Source organism: Spermophilus citellus (genome assembly GCF_964194105.1).
Source record: "Spermophilus citellus genome assembly, chromosome: 17".
Classification (NCBI taxonomy): domain Eukaryota; kingdom Metazoa; phylum Chordata; class Mammalia; order Rodentia; family Sciuridae; genus Spermophilus; species Spermophilus citellus.
Genome location: NC_138199.1, coordinates 78,840,163 through 78,852,917, shown reverse-complemented (window position 1 = coordinate 78,852,917; position 12,755 = coordinate 78,840,163). Strand labels below are relative to the sequence as shown.

General features: G+C 36.2%; 1 long non-coding RNA gene across 1 annotated transcript in view; it reads right to left on the bottom strand.

The window, feature by feature from the left end:
- The window catches only part of LOC308636098, a 140,449-nt gene extending 131,762 nt beyond the window's left edge, over nt 1–8,687 (bottom strand). The window contains exon 1 of the long non-coding RNA XR_014019343.1: nt 8,606–8,687. This is a non-coding gene — a long non-coding RNA (uncharacterized lncRNA). The remainder of the gene's footprint in view (nt 1–8,605) is intronic.
- Between the last annotated feature and the right edge of the window lie 4,068 nt (nt 8,688–12,755).

Sequence of the window (12,755 nt, the reverse complement as noted above, 5' to 3'; positions counted from 1 at the left end):
TTCTGCCCCTTTTATGTCTTAGGCTTCCTTTGTTCTCCTGCTCTCTTCCCCTTATCTCTCTCCTTACTTTGTATGTGACTAGACCTAGGAAATGATTGGTGGGCTGGCCAAAAGATGGGAAACAGATGGCCTGAAGGGGAAAGAGCAGGATGGTGCAGCCCAGGACACATTAATTAACAACTTTATAGCTCCCTGTAGGAAGGGGCAATTCCTGGGACAGATTACCTTAGCAACAGGTTGGAGCTGGGGCAAGTTCTTGATAAGGTTGGAGTGTCTCATTTCTCACGACTAAAACACTCAGGGTCACTCCAGGAGAACTGGGCTGCATAAAATAATCACACAAGAGACAGAGATACCTTTTTCTTTGGGGCCCTGTGATGGCTCCTCTGACCTTAAGGGTCCGCAGAAACAGAGAGAAAGAGCATACCATTCAAATGAGGCAAGAGATCAGATTTCAGGGGGTGAGTCTAGCTTCTTGATGTCTGCTGTCAGCAGGTTGACTGACATCTAGGAAGGCCACGCCCAAAGACAGAGTATGAGAAAGGGCCACACACAAAGGGCATTTCCATGGAACATTCTATCCCAAACAGGGCAAAGGGGTAATATCACAAAGAAACAGATGAGTGTAGCTCAATCCATGGGGCAACATGCCTATGTCTGAAGACGTGTCCTCAAATTTCTGGGACTGGTTCACTGTCCAGTCAAAGCCTCTCTGGCTCAGGGAAGGAGAATTTGAATCATTCAGACTGGCTCCCCACATATTATCCCTTTCTTTATATATATATATATATATATATATATATATATATATATATATATATATATATATAAGCAACTGGGGAATTATATCTTTCAGTCACTGGTCCGAAGTCATCATGAACTACTATTTTTTTTATATTTATTTCTAGTTGTAGTTGGTTGGACTCAATACCTTTATTTTTTTTTTTTTTTTTTTTTTAAAGAGAGAGCGAGAGAGGAGAGAGAGAGAGAGAGAGAGAGAGAGAGAGAGAGAGAGAGAATTTTTTTTTTTTAATATTTATTTTTTAGTTCTCGGCGGACACAACATCTTTGTTTGTATGTGGTGCTGAGGATCGAACCCGGGCCGCACGCATGCCAGGCGAGCGCGCTACCGCTTGAGCCACATCCCCAGCCCAATACCTTTATATTATTTATTTTTATGTGGTGCTGAGGATCGAACCCAGGGCCTCACATGTGCTAAGCAAGCGCTCTACCACTGAGCCACAACCCCAGCCCCATGATCTACTACTGAAACAAAAGGAATTAGTAGAAAACATATCATTTCAGTAACACAATCAACTTGGAAGATCCAGGTGATAATTATTATTCTGTCAAACACTCATCAGAAGATTCTTAATCTTTTCCCAATTTTATTGGGAAGAATTGTGTTCGGCCATAGTAATGTTACCGCTGTTGGCCGGTGACGAGTCCTTGCTTCCCCGATGTTGAAGAATAACACCAGAAAAGCACACGCCGAGGCAAGGTCAGAGTAGAAATTAGAAGTTTATTAAAGGACAGCAGAAAAGACTTCTCCTGGAGGAAGAAGGGGACCCAAGAGGTGGAATCCGTTGGTGGGCAAATGTGTTCCCCTTTTTATAGGTTTGGTGATGGAATGCAAGGGGAAGGGTTAGTGAAGCCAGATTTAAAGTTAGGTAGTCAGTGTAGTTAGATAAATCGGGTCTAATATCGAGTGAAATCTAAAATGGAGGCCATGCTGAGAACGATTCCAGGAAACGCAGGACAACTCATGGAATGTTAATGAAGTCCGAAAAGCCCCTAGGCCAAAGTCCACCTCAAAGAAGTGTTAATGAAGTCCTTCCTGCTCAGACTACTTCTTTGGCCCACCTGTGTCCCACCCCTCGGGCCTTCCCACCTACATTCCATCACTGAAAGAACTATAAAAAGGGGAGACAACCGCACTTCCACGGATTCCACCTCTTGGGTCCCCTTCTTCCTCCGGGAGAAGTCTTTTCTGCTGTCCTTTAATAAACTTCTAATTTCTACTCTGACCTTGCTTCGGCGTGCTTCTTTGGTGTTATTCTTCAACATGGGGGAAGCAAGGACTTGTCACTGGTCAACAGCTGTAACATTAGGACACAGGTGGGCCAAACAAGTAATCTGGGCAGGAAGGACTTAATTATCACCTTTGGGGATGGGCTTATCACTTCTCTGGGATGGGCTATCTCCAAATCTGTTGGGGGCTGTTTCCTGGGCTCCATTAACATTTCTTTGGGGTGGACTTTGGCCTAGGGCCTTTCCGGGACTTCATTAACATTCCATGAGTTGTCCTGCATTTCCCGGAATCATTGTGAGCATGGCCTCCATTTTAGATTTCACTCGTTATTAGACCCGATTTACCTAAGTACACTGACTACCTAATTTTATTTTATTTATTTATTTTTTAAAATTTTTTTAGTTCTAGGTATGCAGACCTAAGGCATGCTTCTCACAGCCCAATCTGGGTGCCAGTTCAATTCAACCACAAAGACAAACTCAATACTTTTTATTTATGTTCTCTTAAAATCATTTTTTTATGCTTAAGTTTATATTTTATTTTTTTAATTAAGAGAGAGAATTTTTAATATTTATTTTTTAGTTATCGGCAGACACAACATCTTTGTTTATATGTGGTGCTGAGGATTGAACCCGGGCCACAGGCATGCCAGGTGAGCACGCTACCGCTTGAGCCACATCCCTAGCCCTGACTACCTAATTTTAAATCTTGCTTCAGTAACATAGATATTTTCATTGGCATTTAAGCCTTTCCATAAACCATAGAGCAGAGGGCTCATTCACATTATTCATTACATTGTCTTCTAGAGCATTGTAATTTAGTTCTCATCCTTCCATCAGCACTTATCTGACCATGAAGGATCTTGGAAGTAATTTAAGTCAAACATTAAGAAAATCCATATATTGTAAGTTTTAAGATATAGCCACAAAGGCTGTAACTGAAGAAGCAAGGAATAATATTTAAAGTAGTCACTTTAAGGATCATGAGACCAGCAGCTTGCCTAGGTCTAGTTAATTGACATGTGCCTGTTTCAAAGCCTGAACATTAACTTCAGCATATTATAGCTCTGCCTAACCCTAACCCTAACCCAACCCTAACCCTAACCCTAACCCTAACCCAACCCTAACCCTAACCCCAACCCCAACCCCAACCCCAACCCTAACCCTAACCCCTAACCCCAACCCCAACCCTAACCCCTAACCCCTAACCCTAACCCTAAACCCTAAACCTAAACCCTAACCCTAACCCTAACCTCTAACCCTAACCTCTAACCTCTAACCATAACACTAACCCTAACCCCTAACGCCAACCCCAACCCCAACCCTAACCCCTAACCCTAAACCCTAAACCCTTACCCTAACCCCTAACCCTGACCCTAAACCCTAACCCTAACCCTAAACACTAAACCTAACCTCTAACCCTAAACTCTAACCTCTAACCCTAACCCCTAACCCCTTACCCTAACCCTAACCCTAACCCCAACCATAATCCCTAACCCCAACCCCAACCCTAACCCCTAACCCTAACCCTAAACCCTAAACCTAAACCCTAACCCTAACCTCTAACCTCTAACCTCTAACCATAACACTAACCCTAACCCCTAACCCCAACCCCAACCCTAACCCCTAACCCTAAACCCTAAACCCTAACCCCTTACCCTAACCCCTAACCCTGACCCTAAACCCTAACCCTAACCCTAAACCCTAAACCTAACCTCTAACCCTAACCACTAACCTCTAACCCTAACCCCAATCCCTAACCCTAACCCCTAACCCTAAACCCTAACCCCTTACCCTAACCCTAACCCCTAATTCTAATCCAGCAAGTTGGAAGCCTGCACTCACCTTGTTGGAGGCACTCCAGATGGACAGCAGGATGACCGTAGCATCCTGGTGAGGTAAAGTCGTGCACGGGAAGAGCAGCTGATGAGTGAGATTAGCAGTGTGATATATATTATTTGAAATAATATATATCACATTAGATTAAACCTAAAGTATAGTTATGGTATTGGTTTTCAATGCAAGTGTATGATTATCACATTAATATGAAAGACCTCAGAACAGCTATAGTATCAGTTCTGATACTATAGTATGAATATAATACTATTAAAAGACAGGACAGCTACTAAGTTTGTTGTAGATGTACTAGTATGGATGTTATATTAATACCAAAGGCAATTGGACAACTGTTACATCAGTCTTAGATGCTACAGTACACAGTGCACAGGGCAGATATTGTATTAGTTTCAGATGCAATAGTATGGATATTATAGTAATACTGAAGTTTCAGGGTAACTATTCTTCCAGTTTTTATATAGGAAAGGTGTTACATTACTACTAAAGGACACAGGGCAGCTATTACATCAGTTTTAGAAGCCAGATTATGGACATAGTAGTAAAGGCTACAGGATGGCTCTCATAGTAGTTTAAGATGCCATAGTATACATATTGTGTTAGTATTGAAGGCCAAAAGTCAACTTTTTAAAAACATTTGATGCTGTAGCATGGATATCATAATAATATTAATGCCTATAGTTTGACTAATATATCAGATGTCAGATGCTACACTGTGGATATTAGTAATAAAGGACTCAGAGAAGTTATTACATTTGTTTCAGAGCCAAATATATATATATTTCACATTAAAAGGTTAATGTTATATTAACCTTTAATTAATATATAAAATGTATTAATAATTTTTCTATATTAATAAATATATCAATATATTACTATATTTATTATATGTTAATATATAAAATATATATATATTTCCCAAAAAGATTAAAGTTCATCTATCTTATTAGCAATAGATGCTATAATATGGATATTACATTAATATGAAAGGCCACAGGGCAGCTATTAGAACAGTTTAACATGCTGAAGTAAATATGTTTTACATGTACTAAATGCCAGAGACTCACCATTATATTAGTTTAAGAGACTTTAGTATGGATAGTACGACTATTTCATAATTATTCAAGGTCACAGGGCAGATATTATATCAGCTTTAGTTGCTACAGTATGAATATATAACTATTGAAATCACAGTAAACTTGATGTATTAATATCTGATTCTATAATATGGATACCATATTGGTGTTAAAGTACACAGGACAGCAAGTAGTTTTAGGTGTTACAGTTTGCACATTGTGTTAATCTTAAATTCTTCAGAGCAGCAATTATATTAATTTTAGATACTATAGTATGGAAATCATTAGTTATAAAGGCCACAGAGCAGCTATTATATCAGTTTTAGATACTACAGTATGGATTCTGTATTTGTATTAAAAGAACAAAGGACAGCTATTATTTCAGTCTCATAAGCCAAGTATGGATGTTATATCAATATTAAAGGCCATGGTGCAGCTATTATCAATTTTAGATGCTAGTATACTCACATGATATGATTATTAAAGGCTGAAGGGTAGCCATTATTTTATTGGCTATAGCATGAATACTGCATTAGTATTCAAGGCACAAGGCAGTGGTTATGTCGGTTTCAGATGATATGATGTGAATATAATGTTAGTATTAGAAAACACAGAGCAGCTATTACATTAGCTTTAAATGATATAGTGTGAATATCATATTAATACTAAAGGCACAAGGTAGTTATTATATCAGTTTCACATATTCTGATATATACATTATATTAGTATTAAAGGCCATAGGGAAACTATTATGTCCATTTACGATGCTATATTCTGGATTTTAAGTTAGTAATAGAGGTCATAAATATTAGTATATACACACCCTCCCAGTCACATTTAATACCAATGGAATAGCTGAACTGTGGCCTTCAATATTAATATAACACACATAATGTGATCTTTAATATCAATGGAAATACTGTATTAGTATTAAAGGTAAAAGGGCATATATTAGTTCTAGATGTTCTGGTATGGATATCCTATTAATATTAAATGGCACAGGGCAACAATTATGTAAGCTTCACATGCTATAGTTTGGATATCCTCTTAGTTAAAGACCACAAAGCAGCTATTATATCCGTTTTATATGCTATAGTACAGATTATATATTAATATTGAGGGTCACAGGGCAGCTAGTATATTTGTTTTAGAGTTCATAATATGGATATTATGTTAACATTGAAGGCTACCTATTATATTAGTACTAGAAGCCACAGGATACTTATTTTATTAATATTAATGCCACAACAAGCTATTTTTAAGGAGTTATAAGTTTAAGGAGTTATAGAATGGAGTTTGAGTTAATAATAAAAGCCACTTTGCAGCTCTTACATTACAGTTATACACTATTTTATGGATATTATATTAGTAGTAATTAGATATTATTATATATTATATTAGTAGTAAAGGCCACAAGACAATTATTATATCAGATTTGGATGCTATAGGATGAGTATTATATTAGTAATAAATGAGGCAGTGCAGCTATTCATTTTACATACTATAATATGAATATCTTATTATTAAAAGCTTCATGGCATACATTATCTTAGGTTTTGATATAATAATATGCATATCATTTTAGAATTAAAAACACAGACAGTTACTATATTCAATTTTGAAGCTATAATATGAATATCATGTTAGTATTTAAGCCCACAGGACAGCTATAACATTAATTTTAGGTTCTATTGTATGGATATCTTATTAGTATTAAAGACCACAAGGCAGATATATTAGATTAAGATTGATAATATGAATATTATATTAGTACTAAAATCCACAGGGAACCTATTATATTGGTTTTAGATGCTATAATAAGGATGCTATAGTAAGGATAAAATATTAACACTAAATCCACAGGCAGGTAATTTATCAATTTTTAAACTTATCATATGGATAATGTTAGTATTAAAGGTCACAGGGCAGCTGTTGTATCAGTTTTACATGCCATAATGTGGCTATCATGTTTCTGTTATAGCATCTATTCTGTGCAGCTATTTTGTCAGTATTATCTAATAATATGATAAGATAGTATTTAAGGCCACATGGCAGCTATTCTATTTGTTTTAGATGCTGTAATACTATATTACATTATTATTAAAGGCTCCAGGGAAGCTATTTTGTTATATTTAGATGGTAGAGTATGGATATCATGTTAGTATAGTATTAAAGGCTGCAAGAAAACTATTATGCCACTTTTTTTTTGAGAGAGAGAGAGAGAGAGAGAGAGAGAGAGAATTTTAAGATTTATTTTTTAGTTATCAGCGGACACAACATCTTTGTATGTGGTGCTGAGGATTGAACCCAGGCCGCATGCATGCCAGGCAAGCGCGCTACCACTTGAGCCACATCCCCAGCCCTTATGCCACTTTTAATAGCTATAGTAAAGGCCATAGAAGAGATCTTCAGTTTTAGATACTATATCAAGGATGTCATATTAATAATTAATAATAATATAATGATTATATTAATATAATATACAGGGAATTTACAATATTAGTTTTGTGGGTTACTCTATGGATGTTATATTATTATTAAAAGTCACAGGGTAGTTGGGCTGGGGTTGTGGTTCATTTGTAGAGTGCCTGTCTAGCACATGTGAAGCACTGAGTTCAATCCTCAGCACATTAAAAAAAAAAAAAAAAAGGTATTGTTTCCATATACTAAAACAATATTTTTAAAAAATTCAGTGTAGCTATTATATTAGTTTTATATGTCACAGTATGAATATTATATTAATATTTAATGCCATAGGGAAGCTAATATATTGTTTTTAGATGGTATATATGAATATATATATTTAATATATATATTTAAATATATTAAATTTTAAAAAGTATTAAAGCCCACGGGCAAATATTTTTTTTTTAAAGAGAGAGTGAGAGAGAGGGGGACAGAGAGAGAGAGAGAATTTTAATATTTATTTATTTTTTCTTAGTTCTTGGCGGACACAACATCTTTGTTTGTATGCGGTGCTGAGGATCGAACCCGGGCCGCACGCACGCCAGGCGAGCGCGCTACCGCTTGAGCCACATCCCCAGCCCACGGGCAAATATTTTATTAGTTTTAGGTACTAGTTTATCAATATCATATTAATATTAAGGGACCTTGGCAAATGTTATAATATGGATATCATATTAGTACTAAAAGCCACAGGACAGCTATTATATTAGTTTTAGATGCTATAATATGGACATTATATTAATATGAAGGGCCACAGGAAAGGTATGTTATTGGTTTTAGGTCCACGGTATGGATATAATACTAAATCACACATTTCAGCTACTGTGTCAGTTTTTGATGCCATAATATGGATACCATATTAGTTATAAAGTTCACAGGGGAGCTATTATATCCATTACAATTTCATAGTATGGATGACATGTTTGTATTAAAAGGTCACAGGCAGCTCTTCAGTTTTAAAACTAATATTATATCCACATTATAGCATGTAAAACTGATATAACAGCTTTCCTTTGGCCTTAAAGCTTCCCTTTGGCCCACAAGGGTTCTGTGTTTTGGACTGGGGTCTCTGATGGCTTCATGAATGTGGCATGCTTGGTGGCTAGGAAGTTTCTGTGCCAAGACGAGGAATGCCTGGATGCTAGGAAAACTTCTGTGCAAACACAAGGGATGCCTACCTGCTTTAGCAATGCCCTGCATTAGAAGGCTTTGTGCTAGAGTCTTATCGGCTTTGACCTTGATCACAGGCACACAGCTCCTGGGAATAAAGAAACACTCTTGTTATACAAGAAAAATGTTTCACCGAGCGCCTATGCTCCTGGACCTGCCCACCTAACAGTAACTATAAATAATAAACTTTCTTGATAGTTACACAAAGCTTCTAACATTGCATTTTGTAACTGTAGAATGTAACTGAGGAATAAGCTGCATAACGTTGCTAACTCTATAACCTTCCAAATGACACAAGAAACAATAGTATATTACTGATGCCAATGACCAAATGCAACCTATTGATATAAATAAAGCTGGCAGCTTGACCATTCTGCCATTCTGTTATTCTGACTCTGCATCTTCTCTGTCTCTTTTTATTTTCCTTACATTTAATATTAATATCCATACAATTATCTATAAAGCTAATATAATAGCTACCCTGTGACCACATTATTGATATTACATTAATATTAAAGGCCACAGGGAAGCTATAATATTAGTTTTACTTGCAATATTATGGATATTATAGTAGTATTAAAAGCCATTGAAGGTATTATCTTAGTTTTGGATGCTATACTATTTATATCATAATATAATTAAACACTGCAGGGTAACTATTAATTTTAGATGCTATATTATTGATATAAGAGGCCAAAGGGCCACTATTATTTCTAGATAGTACAGTATTGTTTTAGTAAACTTTTTTGCCATTGTGTCTAAAATTCCTGACAAGAACAATTTTTAGAGAATGAAAATTTTATTTGACACTTATATTTTCCAGGTCTCAGTCCATAGAAGACCAACTCCACGGCTCTTGCCCAAATGGTACAGAGGTAGGAAGCAAATCAAGACATGGCAAAGGGCTGGGGATGTGGCTCAAGCGGTAGCGCGCTCTCCTGGCATGCGTGCGGCCCGGGTTCGAGCCTCAGCACCACATACCAACAAAGATGTTGTGTCCGCCGAGAACTAAAAAATAAATATTAAAAATTCTCTCTCTCTCTCTCTCTCCTCTCTCTCCTCTCACTCTCTCTTTAAAAAAAAAAAAAGACATGGCAAAGAGGAAGCAGATAGAGAGTTCTGCTCACCAGAGACAAATATACACTCCAAAGAAATGCCCCCAGTGACCCACCTTCTCCAGCTACACACTACCTTCCTACAGTTACCATCCAGTTAAACACTATCGGTGGATTAATGCACTCCCTAGGTTAAGACTCTCATAACCAAATAATTTCACCTTTAAATCTTTCTTGCCTTTTCTCACACATGAGCTTTAGAGTAACACTTCATATCTAAACTTATAACATTCTGCCCTTGGCCCCCCAAAAGTTCATGTCCATCTCATGATGCAAAATACATTGAGTTTATATCCAGGAGTCCACATGTTCTTAACAGTTCCAGTATTCCCCAAAAGTCAAAGTCCAAAACCTCTTCTGAAACTTAAGGAAAACTCAGCGTGAGACCCCATAAAAATCAAAACAAGCTACATAATCCAATATATAATGGCATAGATTAAACATTTCCATTCTACAAGTGATAAATAGGGGCATAGTAAGAAGAGATGGGATCAAAACAAGACCAAAATCCAGCTGGGCAAACAAGATCTGTAGTTCCACATCAAGCATATTAGGGGCAAATAACATTGTGATGTTCCCTCCAAAGGACTTGTGTATCTCCACTCCTATGGCTTTGTTAATAGTGGTCCACATGGCCTAGCTTGACTTGTGACTGTTCAATTCCTATGGGTTTCCTTGGAAAATGATCCATGTTACTAGCATCTTTTAATCTCAGGAGTCCCCACTATAGTTTTCTTCATCCTCTCAGGGGCTGCCTGCTGATATTCCAACTCTAATACATTTTTCCCGGGTTTTCCTTTGAAATCACAGTGGGAGCCTCCATCACCCCCTAAAGCCAATGTCTTGCAAACGAAAAAAACCAGCACCATGTAGTTGATACCAAGATCTGCCACCATCTCAAGCAGTAGACAGACCTCCTAAGACCATGGCTACAACAACCTCTGAGTGCCTGGGGAGCTAAGCATGGTGAAATAACCTCTTAGGCCCCTCTCTTCAATCATGCTGCCTCACTGGTCTCTTCTCAAAGGAATTTTTATTTTTAAAACTTTGAGCAAAACAATATGGTGCCTGACTGTAATCCCAGCAGTTTAGTAGGCTGAGGCAAGAGGATTGCAAGTTCAAAGTCAGCCTCAGCAATTTAGCAAGGCCCTGAGCAACTCAGTGAGATCCTGTCTCTAAATAAAATATTTTAAAAGGCTGAGGATGTGACTCAGTGGTTAAGTACCTCTGGGTTCAATTTCTGGCACAAAAAAGAAAGAAAAATTAAATCTTTGAGCCTGAAACTGGGGTAGTTTTGCCAATTCCTGAGATGCACTCAAATCTTCTTTCCTATTGTCTCTGGGCAAAGTATTTAGCATCTCTTTAGTGGTCATGATGTTTTAACAATCACACCTTCCTAAGCTCCAGTTTGACTCACACATTTAATTTGACTCTGAACAAATTAAAAGGTGTTCTTTTTTTAAGACGGACACAATATTTTATTTTATTATCTTATGTGGTGCTGAGAATCAAACCCAGTGCCTCACATGTGCAAGGCAAATGCTCTACCACTGAGGTATAAATCCAGCTCCTACAGATATCATATTACTATTAAAGGCCATGTGGCAGCTACTATATTTGTAATAGATGCAAAATATGGTTATCACATTAGTATTAAAGGCCATAGGACATATATTATATATATTAATATGGTATAGTATAAATAGTTCATTTATATTAAAGACCACAGGGCATCTATCATATTAGTTTTAGAATCTATAATACAGACAGTATATTAAGGACAAGACAGCTATTACATTTGTTTTACATGCTATAGTATGGATATCACATTATTATTTTTTAAATATTTTTAGGTTTTGATGCACTTTATTTATTTATTTATATGTGGTGTTGAGGAATGAATCCAGCACCTCACACATGCTAGGCAAACACTCTACTACTGAGCTACAACCCCAGCCCCTGAGTATCACATTATTATTAAAGACCACAGGGAAGCTATTATGTCATGCTTACATGGTATAATATCAACATCATATTAATATAAAGGGCACTAGAACACATATTTGATTAATTTTATTATTTTTAGATGCAATAGTACATATATTAGTATTAAAGGCCTCAGGGAAGCTATTAATTTTTTATGTTAAATATGAATATTACATTAATATAAAAAAAATGATGCTACAATATTAATGTTACATCAATTAAAGGCAAAAGGTAGTTGTATTTAGTTTTAGATGCTATACTAGGATATCACAGTAATATTAAAGGCCACAGTATAGCTATTGTATTAGCTTTAGATGCTATAGTATAGGTATTATAATAGTATTAAAGACCACAGGGCAGCAATTGCTTTAGCTTTAGATTATATAATGTGAATAATATATTAATTTTAATCAACAATGGACTGCCAGTATATTAGTTTTGAATGCCATAGTATGATATCATATTAGCATCAAAGGCCACAGAATAGATATTACTTTTAGATCAATAGTATGAATATCATAGAAATATTAAAAGTGACAGTGCTGCTATTAAATCAATTTCAGAAGGCATACTATGAATATAATAATAGTATTAGAGGCTATAAGGCACCTATTGTTTTAGTAAGGATTCTACACTAGGGATATCATATTAGCGTAAAACATCACTGTGTAGTTTTTAAAATTATTTTTAGATGCTACAATATGGATATTATATTAGTATTAAAGACAATAAGACAGCTCTTATATCAGTTTTAGATGCCACATGTATATCACAATAGAATTAAAAGCCACAGGGCTGCTATTATATCAGTTTTCAATGCAATGCTATGGTTACATTAATACAAAAGGCCACAGAGAGGCTATAATATTCATTTTCAATATTATAGTATAGATATAATAATAGTATTAAACACCATTATGCAGCTATTATATTATATTTATTTATTTATTTATCTATCAATCAGGGATTGAACTCAGGGGCACTTGACCACTGAGGAGCATCATCAGCCCTATTTTGTAGTTTGTTTAGAGACAGGGTCTCACTGAGTTGCTTAATG